The sequence below is a fragment of the Triticum dicoccoides genome, chromosome 2A (assembly GCF_002162155.2).
Source record: "Triticum dicoccoides isolate Atlit2015 ecotype Zavitan chromosome 2A, WEW_v2.0, whole genome shotgun sequence".
Lineage (NCBI taxonomy): Eukaryota > Viridiplantae > Streptophyta > Magnoliopsida > Poales > Poaceae > Triticum > Triticum dicoccoides.
In genome coordinates this window covers 31,765,294-31,776,012 of record NC_041382.1, presented here as the reverse complement: position 1 = coordinate 31,776,012, position 10,719 = coordinate 31,765,294, and the positions used below count along the sequence as shown (strand labels likewise).

Sequence of the window (10,719 nt, the reverse complement as noted above, 5' to 3'; positions counted from 1 at the left end):
TGTTGCTCTATCAAATGTTGTCACTTATATTACTCTAGCATTTTTTTTCCTCCCCGCATGTTTCATCCGTTGTGATCTCGCCCTATCAACTGGTGTCACTTATAATAACCTGATCTGGTTGTGTTGCTCTATCAAATGTTGTCACTTATATTACTCTAGCATTTTTTTCCTCCCCGCATGTTTCATCCGTTGTGATCTCGCCCTATCAACTGGTGTCACTTAACTCTAGCAATTGGTCTTTCTACACGTTTCACTAGTAGGTCCTGCCCGTTACTATTTCTAGTCAAAAAAAGTCCATGTATGAGTATCTTTCTATATAAAAGTTGTCGGGATTTGAACAATTAATCCGTCATTGAAAAGTTCTCAAACCACTCACCAAAGTACGATAGCCCCTGATCTCCTGAATACATCAATTCCAGCCAACGATGACACTGTGATGTCAATTTGGTCGGCCTGGATGTAGTTTGGCCGTGGGAATTGCTCTTTAGAAAATAACCACAGTTCAGTTAGGTCCACTAGGTTTTCCACTTATTTCAAAAAACTGATTTCACTCATTTAAAACATTGAAATTTAAACATGTTTGAATGTATTCAAGATTGATCTTGTTCGAAAGGTCTTGGCGCCAAGAGGTCAAAGAAAATTAAACTGCATGGACTTTTGTAGGGATAGATCACATGCGTGCATACTATTATTATTATATGGTAGTCTCTCTTGCCTTCTGACAAAAAGTAGTGGCGGCAAGACAAGCCGGGTTGACAGAATGGGAGATACAAATGAAAGCAACGTGAATACATAAAAAACAAGCACGCATATCAAAACCTTTGTGTGGTGGATGCTTCACCGGCAGCTACGGCTTCCGGTAAGAAGAGCTTTGCTAACTGGAACATCTCTCCACTCCTCTCCCACCCTCGCGCCCTTTGATTTTTCCCTGCATGGGCCGGGCTGTACATCTGCTGTTGGGAGACTACGTAGCCCATATAACCAAAATTATATATGGCCCGAAGCCAAAATAAAGAATATAACCGAGAGCAACCATTTGTATAATGTATTGGAAGTCGAGAAGTTTGAGCATTTATCCTAAATAAATTGAATTGACCATCAGTTTTGCTGCACAAGAAAATCTACACTTGCTAAAAACAGATCACAAGTACCCTTCCAATGCTTTTATTTGCACAAATACACAAAACAATTCTTAGGATTAATAGTACATAAATAACCATTATATTACCAATAAATAACTCTTGACAAAAAGAAACCACAAAAATAAAAAAAGGGATCATTTTGCCAACACATCTCAAAATTATAGCACAACTAACCATCATTTTGGCAGGTTCAAGAAAGTCACGAATATAAGCAATTTGAGCATCATGCGTGGCTATATGAAATCGAAGGCTCATGTAACACAATTTGTTTCCCCATGTAACATCATTATCTTTACCACGTTCTGTCATGCTAACATTGGTGTTCATACAGTTATTAATATAAGTAAATATGTAAGTAGTTACAACAATGACGTACTAGAAACTATTTTGAATGGATAGTCCAAAAGTATATGCCCGCTAATCAGAATCAGTATATATAATACCATATCAAACAATATTTCTCACATACATGTTCTGAAAATAAATAGAAGATCTTACTTGTAGGCCAGTTCTCAGTCTGATGCTGACCATGAGGATTGACCACAAGCTTATTTTCCTAGTGTTTGTGTCACCTAGCATTGAACACAAAGTAATTATGGAAAAGTACATTTATATGAATACAATGGATGTGATGTCATACCACACACACACACACACACACACACACACAGAGACAGAGAGAGAGAGAGAGAGAGAGAGAGAGAGAGAGAGAAATACTTATCACTAATGCACACGTAATTGCAAAAATTAATATCGAGAGAGTGCACGGAAGTCACTCCAACTAACACATCATTTACAATCTGTAAAAAGGTAGAATATGTAGTTTAGACGGTATTTATTTGTTTGGCTTTCCACAAGTTGCAGGTAAACATGTAGCTAGGTAACTAAAGTTTGTAATTAGTTGTAAGGGCATGTACAGTGGTGCTATCTTAGAAGTGCCATGTAGGCTAAATTCTCACGTGGAGGAAAGAGAAAGCAGGAAAAAAAGTTTGATTTCTCTTAATCAAGAGACGATCTCTTCGCATAATATGTCTCACCACATATTTAGAATTAGCTTGTTATTGAAGATTAACACTAAGAGGTAATCCATTGTACACCCATATCTAAACTACCGACAAGGCTGAAGATAAGACTATCTTATCAACCAATGTACATGTTCTAGCAATCTAGCGCGTTCGGAACGGTACATACTTCCTCCATTCCAAAATATGAGTTCACTACAAGACATCAGCTTACTATGGTGAGGCAAATAATTTCATGGAATAGCCAAAAAAAACATCACAAAATACACCCCAATGACGTTTTATGTGCGTCGCAAGTAGTGTCACAGAATCCCCATCACAGATTACTTCTAGTGATGGCGCGCGCACTAAACGTCATAGATTACTTTTTTACAAAAAGGACTCAATCTATTATGAAGATTCATTAGAAATACAAAGCACACAACACATAATAAAAATTACATTGAAGTCCTTGAATCACCGAACAACCATTCCTGCCATCAGAACGAGCTGCTCCTTTACTGGAGCAGGCTTGATCTTGTCGATGACAGTCCGAAAGTAAAGAAAATAGCGTGTCGAATGCATGCTACTTACATGCTTTGGCTTAATCGATTTCTGGACTAAGATACTCTAGTACCAAATACATGCACCACATAGGTATACTAGTATCTATCACGTGGTATACACAGTGATATTGATCGCACACATGTGTACGTGTATCTTGTGGCGCACTCATCCAACTTTTGTATAATGACTCATGCTTGCTCGACTCTGTAAGCTTTGAAGCCGCATCTTTAATGAGCCTGAGAGACTCTACAAAGTCATCCAGAAGATGGCGATGATCTGGAAGCTTTTCCTCATCAAACGATAGAACTACCTTGATAGTGCTGCTATAACTTTGGTAGTTCAGAATTAGGCCCTACAAAAGCAATCAAGCTTCAAATAAAATACAAACCGAAGTAAAAGTAATAGTACAATATTTTTTTGTTCATACATATTTATTTTACATTTCACCAGTGAAACTTCAGTTGTCTTGTTACATGGAACCTGCCTATGGAAAGGTACAATAATATCCTCCGCAGCATTTGGAAGGGCCACAACATTTTTCTAGATGACAAAATCCCACCACCGTCATTGCCTAGAGCATGCCCGACCGCTGATATTATGTTGGGAAACTAGCGTTCCTCCCGCTCTCTCCATGAATCTATCCTCGAAACATGGGTTGGAAGTTTTATCACGTCATGGTAAGTTGCCCTCACAACCTTACCTAGAGCCAAAAGATTTAAGTCCATGTTGTTTATAGGCACATGCCGGTAACTCTTTTCTATCTTAGACATATTGACCATGATATTTGGACCATATATGCAGTTCGATGCGGAACCACGAGGGATGGATAGTAATGATCTACCACATCAGTTTGCTACTCTCGGTATCTCCCAAGCCCTAACTGCACTCAGAACGCTCGATCTCTACACTCTCGCCTTCACACCCTAGCCTCACCAACCTTGTCATTTGCCTTACTATCCACTTCCACACCGCCATCTGCAAGTCCGACCTAGTGGTGGAGCATTGTCGTCCATGAGCCTGATCCACGCCTGCATCAATTCATGCCCAAGCCCTACCTATGACCACATTGGTGCCGTATGGTTGAATCTAGCTACCGTGTCATCTACTACCTATCAATTCCACTACCCTCCCCTCCCTGCAGCACACAATATGAGGAGTCTATGGTTACCGGTGGCATGACCACCTCTCTATACATTGGCTTCTCCATTGGCAAGTCGTACACCTGACCTCGCCGCCTCCCCTAACGGTGTGCGACATATAATATGGCCCTTCCTTGTTGACGATGTGTTGCAACTACAGTTTCGTGATGTATTAATTGATATGCCCTGATCGATTTGCATTGCCATGTGTTGATTACTATTTATATGCCCTAGCCGAATTGCATTATGTTGACTATTTGTACATTGATTCTACTATGTTGCTTAATGGATGCTAACTCTGTTATGATGCTTCTATTTAATTTTGTTTATACTGTTATAATATGTATAATGGTTCATTAAGCATTGTGTATATTAATAAAGAAAGTATATTAGAAACATACAAATAAGACATATATGTTGATAAAAACATATCACCAGCACCCTTTCTTAAATTCTTATTATCTTTCTTTCTTACCACTCACATAATCTCGACAAATACTTAGTATTGTAGTAAGTGCTACTCTTAGAACTTGTGCCAATAAAGTTGTTTTTTCCAATGAAGAAAAAACTAATAATAATATGATTGTTATGTTTTTGGTTTAGATTCAAGTCTTCTAATTATAGTATAGTGAACCCCTTAAGCCTAAGCCCTAAGCCCTATCCTAGTTTTGGTAATACCGAGGCATGTAAACTGAGTACTGCTTACAACATGTTTTTAACAAACTCCTAGATACATCAAGATTTTTTTTAGATTTTTTTCTTCTAGTGACTTAAAGTGTCATAGCTCAGTTTCAAATATGGAGTTGGTTACCACACATACCATGTGGTGATATATCAAGATTTTTTAATGGGATAAAAAATTATCAATGTGTATGCCAACTATAACCGGGAAGTCCCCCGCAGAAAAAAGACTATAACTTGGAAGTAAAAGTAGAATTTTCTCAACTAATTAGTACCATGATGACATACCTCTCCTGGCCCGTAGACGCTAGGTGCAATGAAGGTAACCGTGTGCCCCCATAAGTCTATCCGTTCAACTGGTCCAATCATGTTGGAGAACAATAATGTCGTATTTCCGAGCATGCGGTGCACGATAAAGGATGTTGCCTGCTTTGATGGATAAATGCAGTGCAAGTAGAAACATGGAAGTGACGAGATATAAACATGTTCAAAGTTTGTGCAGTTCATGAAATATACCTTTACACCAAAACATTTGAGGAAAATTTCGGTCATCTTTTGTGTCATAATAACTTCAAGTGACCTCCTTTTCCGCTCCGCCATCTTCTTTGCTTCACGGATATATGCAATTTGATCATCGTGCATGGCTATACGAAATGGAAGGATGATGTAGCCCAATTTGTTACCCCATGTAGCATCATTACTCTTACCACATTCTACCATGCTATCATGGGTCTGTCCATGTAATTATAAGAAGCAATTAAGTAGTTAGATTAATGATATACTAGAAAACTATTACAAATTAATACTACCATATAGTACTTCATATAAGAAACAATTAAGTAGTTAGAGTATCAAATAATAGTCCTCACATAAGTCATACTTATGTTAGTTAAATATAAATAGGAGTACTTGGATGTTGCGGAAGCGCGGGTAATGGCGAAGCTGGGCCTCGAAGCCGGCACGGAACAGCGGTAGGTTTAAGGGCGTGCCGAAGCCGATCATGACGACGATATAGATACCCTCCATGAGCCTTGAGGTTGGGCTCAAGGGCTCCTCCTCCTCATCCTCCTCTTCCTTCTCCTGTGTGGAGTCATCTGGCAACTCGGTTCCGACTCGTGTTCTAGGTACGCGGATCGACATCTCTCGGCTTTGCCTAACATCTTCCGAGGGGCTACTGTGATCAGCGTCCATTACCAGTTATTCTGCTGATCACCGGCAGCCCCTTAAATTGGTGGTTCTGTGGTTGACATCTCCTTCTCTCCAGCTAGGGGCAATATATAGTGTAACGACTATGTAAGCCGAGTGCCGATTGATCACGGACATGAATGCCTTTGACGGCCAGGCTGTGTTAACGGAGATGCCACGTTGTGCAGGGAAATGTGCTACGCAACAAAAATTTTATTCACGCACATCACTCCCAGGATCATTATGGTGGTGACAAAATAACGATCATCTTCAATGTACTGACAAAAGACATGTACCCTATTCGCAGAGTGACAGTGAACAGTGGCATGCGTGGAGCTAGCGACGGCCGCGCACGGTGCGTCAAGCCCGGGAGAGTGGGTGGTACGTGGAAGCCGACTGGAAGCCGACTGATAGAGAAAGAAATGTAGATGGAGCAACAGGTTGTTGGGTGTTGGATGCTGGTGGTTGACAGACAACGGTACAAAGCAGAGCGTGTGGATCAAGGATGGGCATCAAGCACTGGGGGAACACGGTGAACCTCATGAACATGAATGGAACATAAACAGGATGTGATATATTCGGAAGAGACGACTGTCAAGGGTGGCAGGACCCGAGTACATCCTAGTATTTTTCGGGAAATACCCCTTGGCTCCCAGGTGTATATGCACTTGAGACGGGAAAAAAATAGTAATTGCGGAACAAGTCAAAAACTTCTGAAACTTTCCGGAATTAAACTCCACCTTCTGTTGCAATCCTATATTTAAAAAATCACGAAGGAAAAACTCCTATTAACTTTTGGACCAAAGAAAAGACAAAATTTCAAGGACGACAAGTATGAATAGTGACTTGTGTATAGTGTTGATTTTGCCCTTTTTCATCCAAAATACCATAAAAGTCATTCCCGTCGAAACTTTTTATACAAGTGCAACAGAAAGTCAAGTGTATTTTTTAAAATTTTGACTTTTTATAATTACTACTTTTTTAAAGATCAAGTGCATATGCACCGGAAAGCCAAGCATCGGCTTTCATGGGAGGCGGAAATTTGGAACCGGACGCATGGCCCAGTCCTTTTGGTCGATTCTCCCAGAATCTTAAGAACCCAACCTCCACCCAGCTTCTCCCAGAATCTTGAACCTATATTTTTTTAACAATCCTAGTTGTTTACATTCTAACTAGATAGGGTTTTCAAAAAAATATGGGTTCAAGATTCTAAGAAAAGTTGGGGGAAGGTCCGATTCTCAAGATGTCCTGGGAATCTCCGCCGCACGGCATGTGGTCGTGATGCATGCAGCATGTTTTTGAGATAGCTCACCGCTCATATGTCATGATGCATACGGATATCCGTAAAAAGGAGCGGGTATGGCTGCATTACGTATAGGGAGATGGTGATTCCTAACCCCTCAACCATGTCACAACGGCATTGAATGTTGTTGGCGCTCTCCTAAGACATATACTCGCATTGTTACATCATGGAACCTAGCAGCTGGACTGAACTAATTGGAGGCACCCTATGACGCTTCATCATCTAGGGTTTTGCCTCCCAACCACCAGTCGTCACATTCCCTCTAGCACCAAGATTATTGAGCAGAGAGCTCACGAAATCAGGCACCACAATATTTCTGAAGTAGTATGGTCCTTGGCTTCCATATTCAGATTTAATGTGTATTATGCAGCACAGCATGTGTGAACCTTGATTAATAATTATGGTCTTATGTATATGTCTTATGCTATGTGGGACCAAGTCAAGAAATAGAGATGAGTGGCCTCAACTTCCAGCTCAGTTACTTTCACTAGATGGACTACACCAGCACAACCTCTTATGTGCTTGACAGAACGGTTTGCCACTAGCCCACTACAACTTATTACACATATCGTAGGTTAAAACATGTCAAAAGTTCGAGAGTTAATTTTTTTAGTGCAAACACTTTCCTTGAGAATGTTCATAATATTTCCACTATTACCAATGACATGGAAAGAGAGAAAAAAAAGGCCATTCTCCTTAGAGGATGGCGGTTTGGAGCCCAGGCACAGGAGCTCACGCTATCCCGTTTTTCCAGATAAACTCGAGCTATGTGCTATCAGTGTTTACAAATAGATACGGTGTATGAATGTGCTAATCCCTTTACATGAAAAGAGAACGAAAGTGTAATACTGGTGCTATGATTGTGGCCCGTCCTATACGTAGCCATGGCATTTAGCAAATTTGGGCTGGGATGTCCCACTAAATTCACTTTACCATTTAGGCCTAGTCTTGGTATTCTGATGCTTAGGCAATGAATACTTTAGTTTCTAAAATACAAGTTTTTCTCAGTTTTGTTTAGAAAATGCAGGTCAAGACTTCTTTTCAAATACAAGAAATAAAACATGGCATTAGGGATACTACAGTTTATAAAGTGTGGTATTTGTTTATGTCAAACACGTCAAAGTTTTAAAACTGCGGCTTCTAGAAAAACAATAGTATTATTTAAATACCCCAAAAGACTGAGCTGCCAAACGCAGCCTTAATAAGGTATATTGAGAATGATTAAGTTGTATGACTACACAAATCATGGAAACAGATATTTTCAAAAGATTTTTTCCTATTTTTATTCAGAACTTATACATTTTAGTTGTTGTCTATCAAGATTCAATTTCACCCGACTACAAGGAAGCTGGAAAACATCTAATTCTTCACATGTTCTCATCAATTATGTAGCTTCCGTCCGAATACAGAAGGAAAGGAGTACAGTATCAGTAACAAATGCAGTATATATTCACATTTCCTGATGCCAGTATTCCTTGATAATCGATGCCTAGTTAAAGACTACTTCACTAAACATTCCAAAGCGAATAAAACAGCTCATTGCTTTTTCTCAAATGAGTAAGCACAACTTCACAAGTAGATTGAGATCAGATGCCAGTAAAAACCTACATGGCCATGCTGTATTAGACTATCAATAGATTTAATGTGCCATCCTCTAGGAATGCTTTTTGTCAAGTAGCCTACAGAATACTTGCACAGTTTTTTTTTAAATAAATACCTGCACAGTTCACTTGCGATAAAGAATGTCGCAGTCCTCAGACCGACACAGCAAGGTCAGCAATGGTGTGCCATCAGATAATAACAGGTTGCCACTTCCCAGCTCCAGTGGTTCAGGGGTTGAGGTTGAGGACCAGTAGCTTTGGACCATATGGAAAGCACCCTTCCCTGACTCTGATCGAGGGAAGAAATCAAGGCGCTTTACTTGCAAATCTCCAGCCATCAAGGCTCTGCCCAGAATTTCAAGTTGCAGCGGGATGCCAAGTGCATATGTTAAAGCCCTCATTGCCAACATCGTTGGTTTAACATCCAGGGGGCGCACCTCCTTGTAGCAGTACTGATGCCAAAACCATAAAATTCTCAACCTTGATAGTTAACTACATAAATAAACTTTTACGACAAAGACAAAGGATACATGATCCACTAGTTGATTGTCCGAGAACAGTAGTAGGGATAAGAAACTCTAACCTGATTGACATTCATATTTCCAGGGATAAATGATTTGTAATCAGCTTCTCGAGTACGGATCTGTCTCTGCCAGCAATCTTAGCAAAGAAATGACTGGAAAAAAAGTGTTAAGCGAGAGAGAACAAGTGGACAAACAAAACATCTAAGCAAGCTTGTAGTATCCTTACTCCTGAGTGGCATGATCTCCTGTAGACTTCTCTTGTACAACTCGTCAGAACTCAGACTGCAAAAGATAAAAGCAAATACTTTTAAAACCCAAACGTAACAACAAACAAGCAAAGGGATCTTGAAACTTAACGTCATTGTCCTCTCAGAGAAAATCACTACAAAATGTCAAGTTAAAAGCTCATACCCATTTGCAACAGAATTGACCAAATGATTCAACTCCTGAAAGAACATGAAGACAAACGGTTAAGTATATAATTTAAGATATATTATGAAGAGAATCATATTTGTTTAACATACGACATACAGCAGTTGTAATGGTGTGGCAAACAAATATTTCCGCGACATATCATGTCGATTGCGCCTAATGCTCCACTACTTTTCTAGTGAATGCTATTTCAGGAAACTACTTGAGCTGAATAGCATCCATACTTTAGCAAGAATGAAAAGTGGAGTTTTTGGTCAAGTGGAATATGATGACAGACCATAGCATTATTAAGGAGCTCTCAAGTTGGCATGGTCCTGTAGACCAGTACTCTCCACCATATCATATACTCGGTGTTTCAAAATTTAAATAGCGCCCTATAGCTTTTACAGCATGAAATTCTAAGCCATTGAATAATTTCCATGTCAGAGCTAATACTGATACATCCACTATTCATATAGCAGCTACGGCTCCTCCATGCCACATGTACCAAAACTACTTCAACTAAATAAATATATTTTCCTCTATACTCTTCTTAGATATCCTTAAGAAAAAGTAATACGGAAACAAGAAAATAAATATATGGAGAACTCCACAGCCCTCCCCTAAATTTACATGTATGGCAGAGTGCTCATAGGTTTTCCCTCTCCTCTCACTCTGCATACCCCCTCTGTTTTAGGTCGCATATTTTGGAATTCGCTAAGACCAAGGAGTTTAATACTACTTGGAACCTCATGCTATTCTTTTGATAAGAAATAGATTAGTTCAGGCTGGCTGTCTTAGTTCAGTAGACATGGCTCAATGTTTATTATATGTCTCGCTACATATATTTCATACTCGGAAACCGTAACAGTAAGCAAAGATGTGTACTATAGTAAAAAGTGAGAGTATATTTTAGCTTTTACGATGGCCCGCTATATGTGATAGATTTTTCCTATCCTTCATGTAGCAGACCACAAACCGCGATTACGACCTTGCATCTACTTCTTGTTTCATTTAAGTATGTAGTTCCATATGCTTTTTTTTTACAGAGGACAGAAAAACAGTTTCTACAGAGGAAAGAAAAACACAAAAACATTTTAGGCTGTGTTCGGTTGAGAGGGATTTGAAGGGGGTTTGGCAGGGATTGAAGAGGAATTAATCCCCT

At 39.6% G+C, this 10,719-nt stretch overlaps 2 pseudogenes; both read right to left on the bottom strand.

The window, feature by feature from the left end:
• Nucleotides 1–3,106: 3,106 nt before the first annotated feature.
• LOC119352956 lies at nt 3,107–5,766 on the bottom strand (annotated as a pseudogene).
• A 2,832-nt stretch (nt 5,767–8,598) lies between these two features.
• The window catches only part of LOC119352954, a 5,666-nt pseudogene continuing 3,545 nt past the window's right edge, over nt 8,599–10,719 (bottom strand).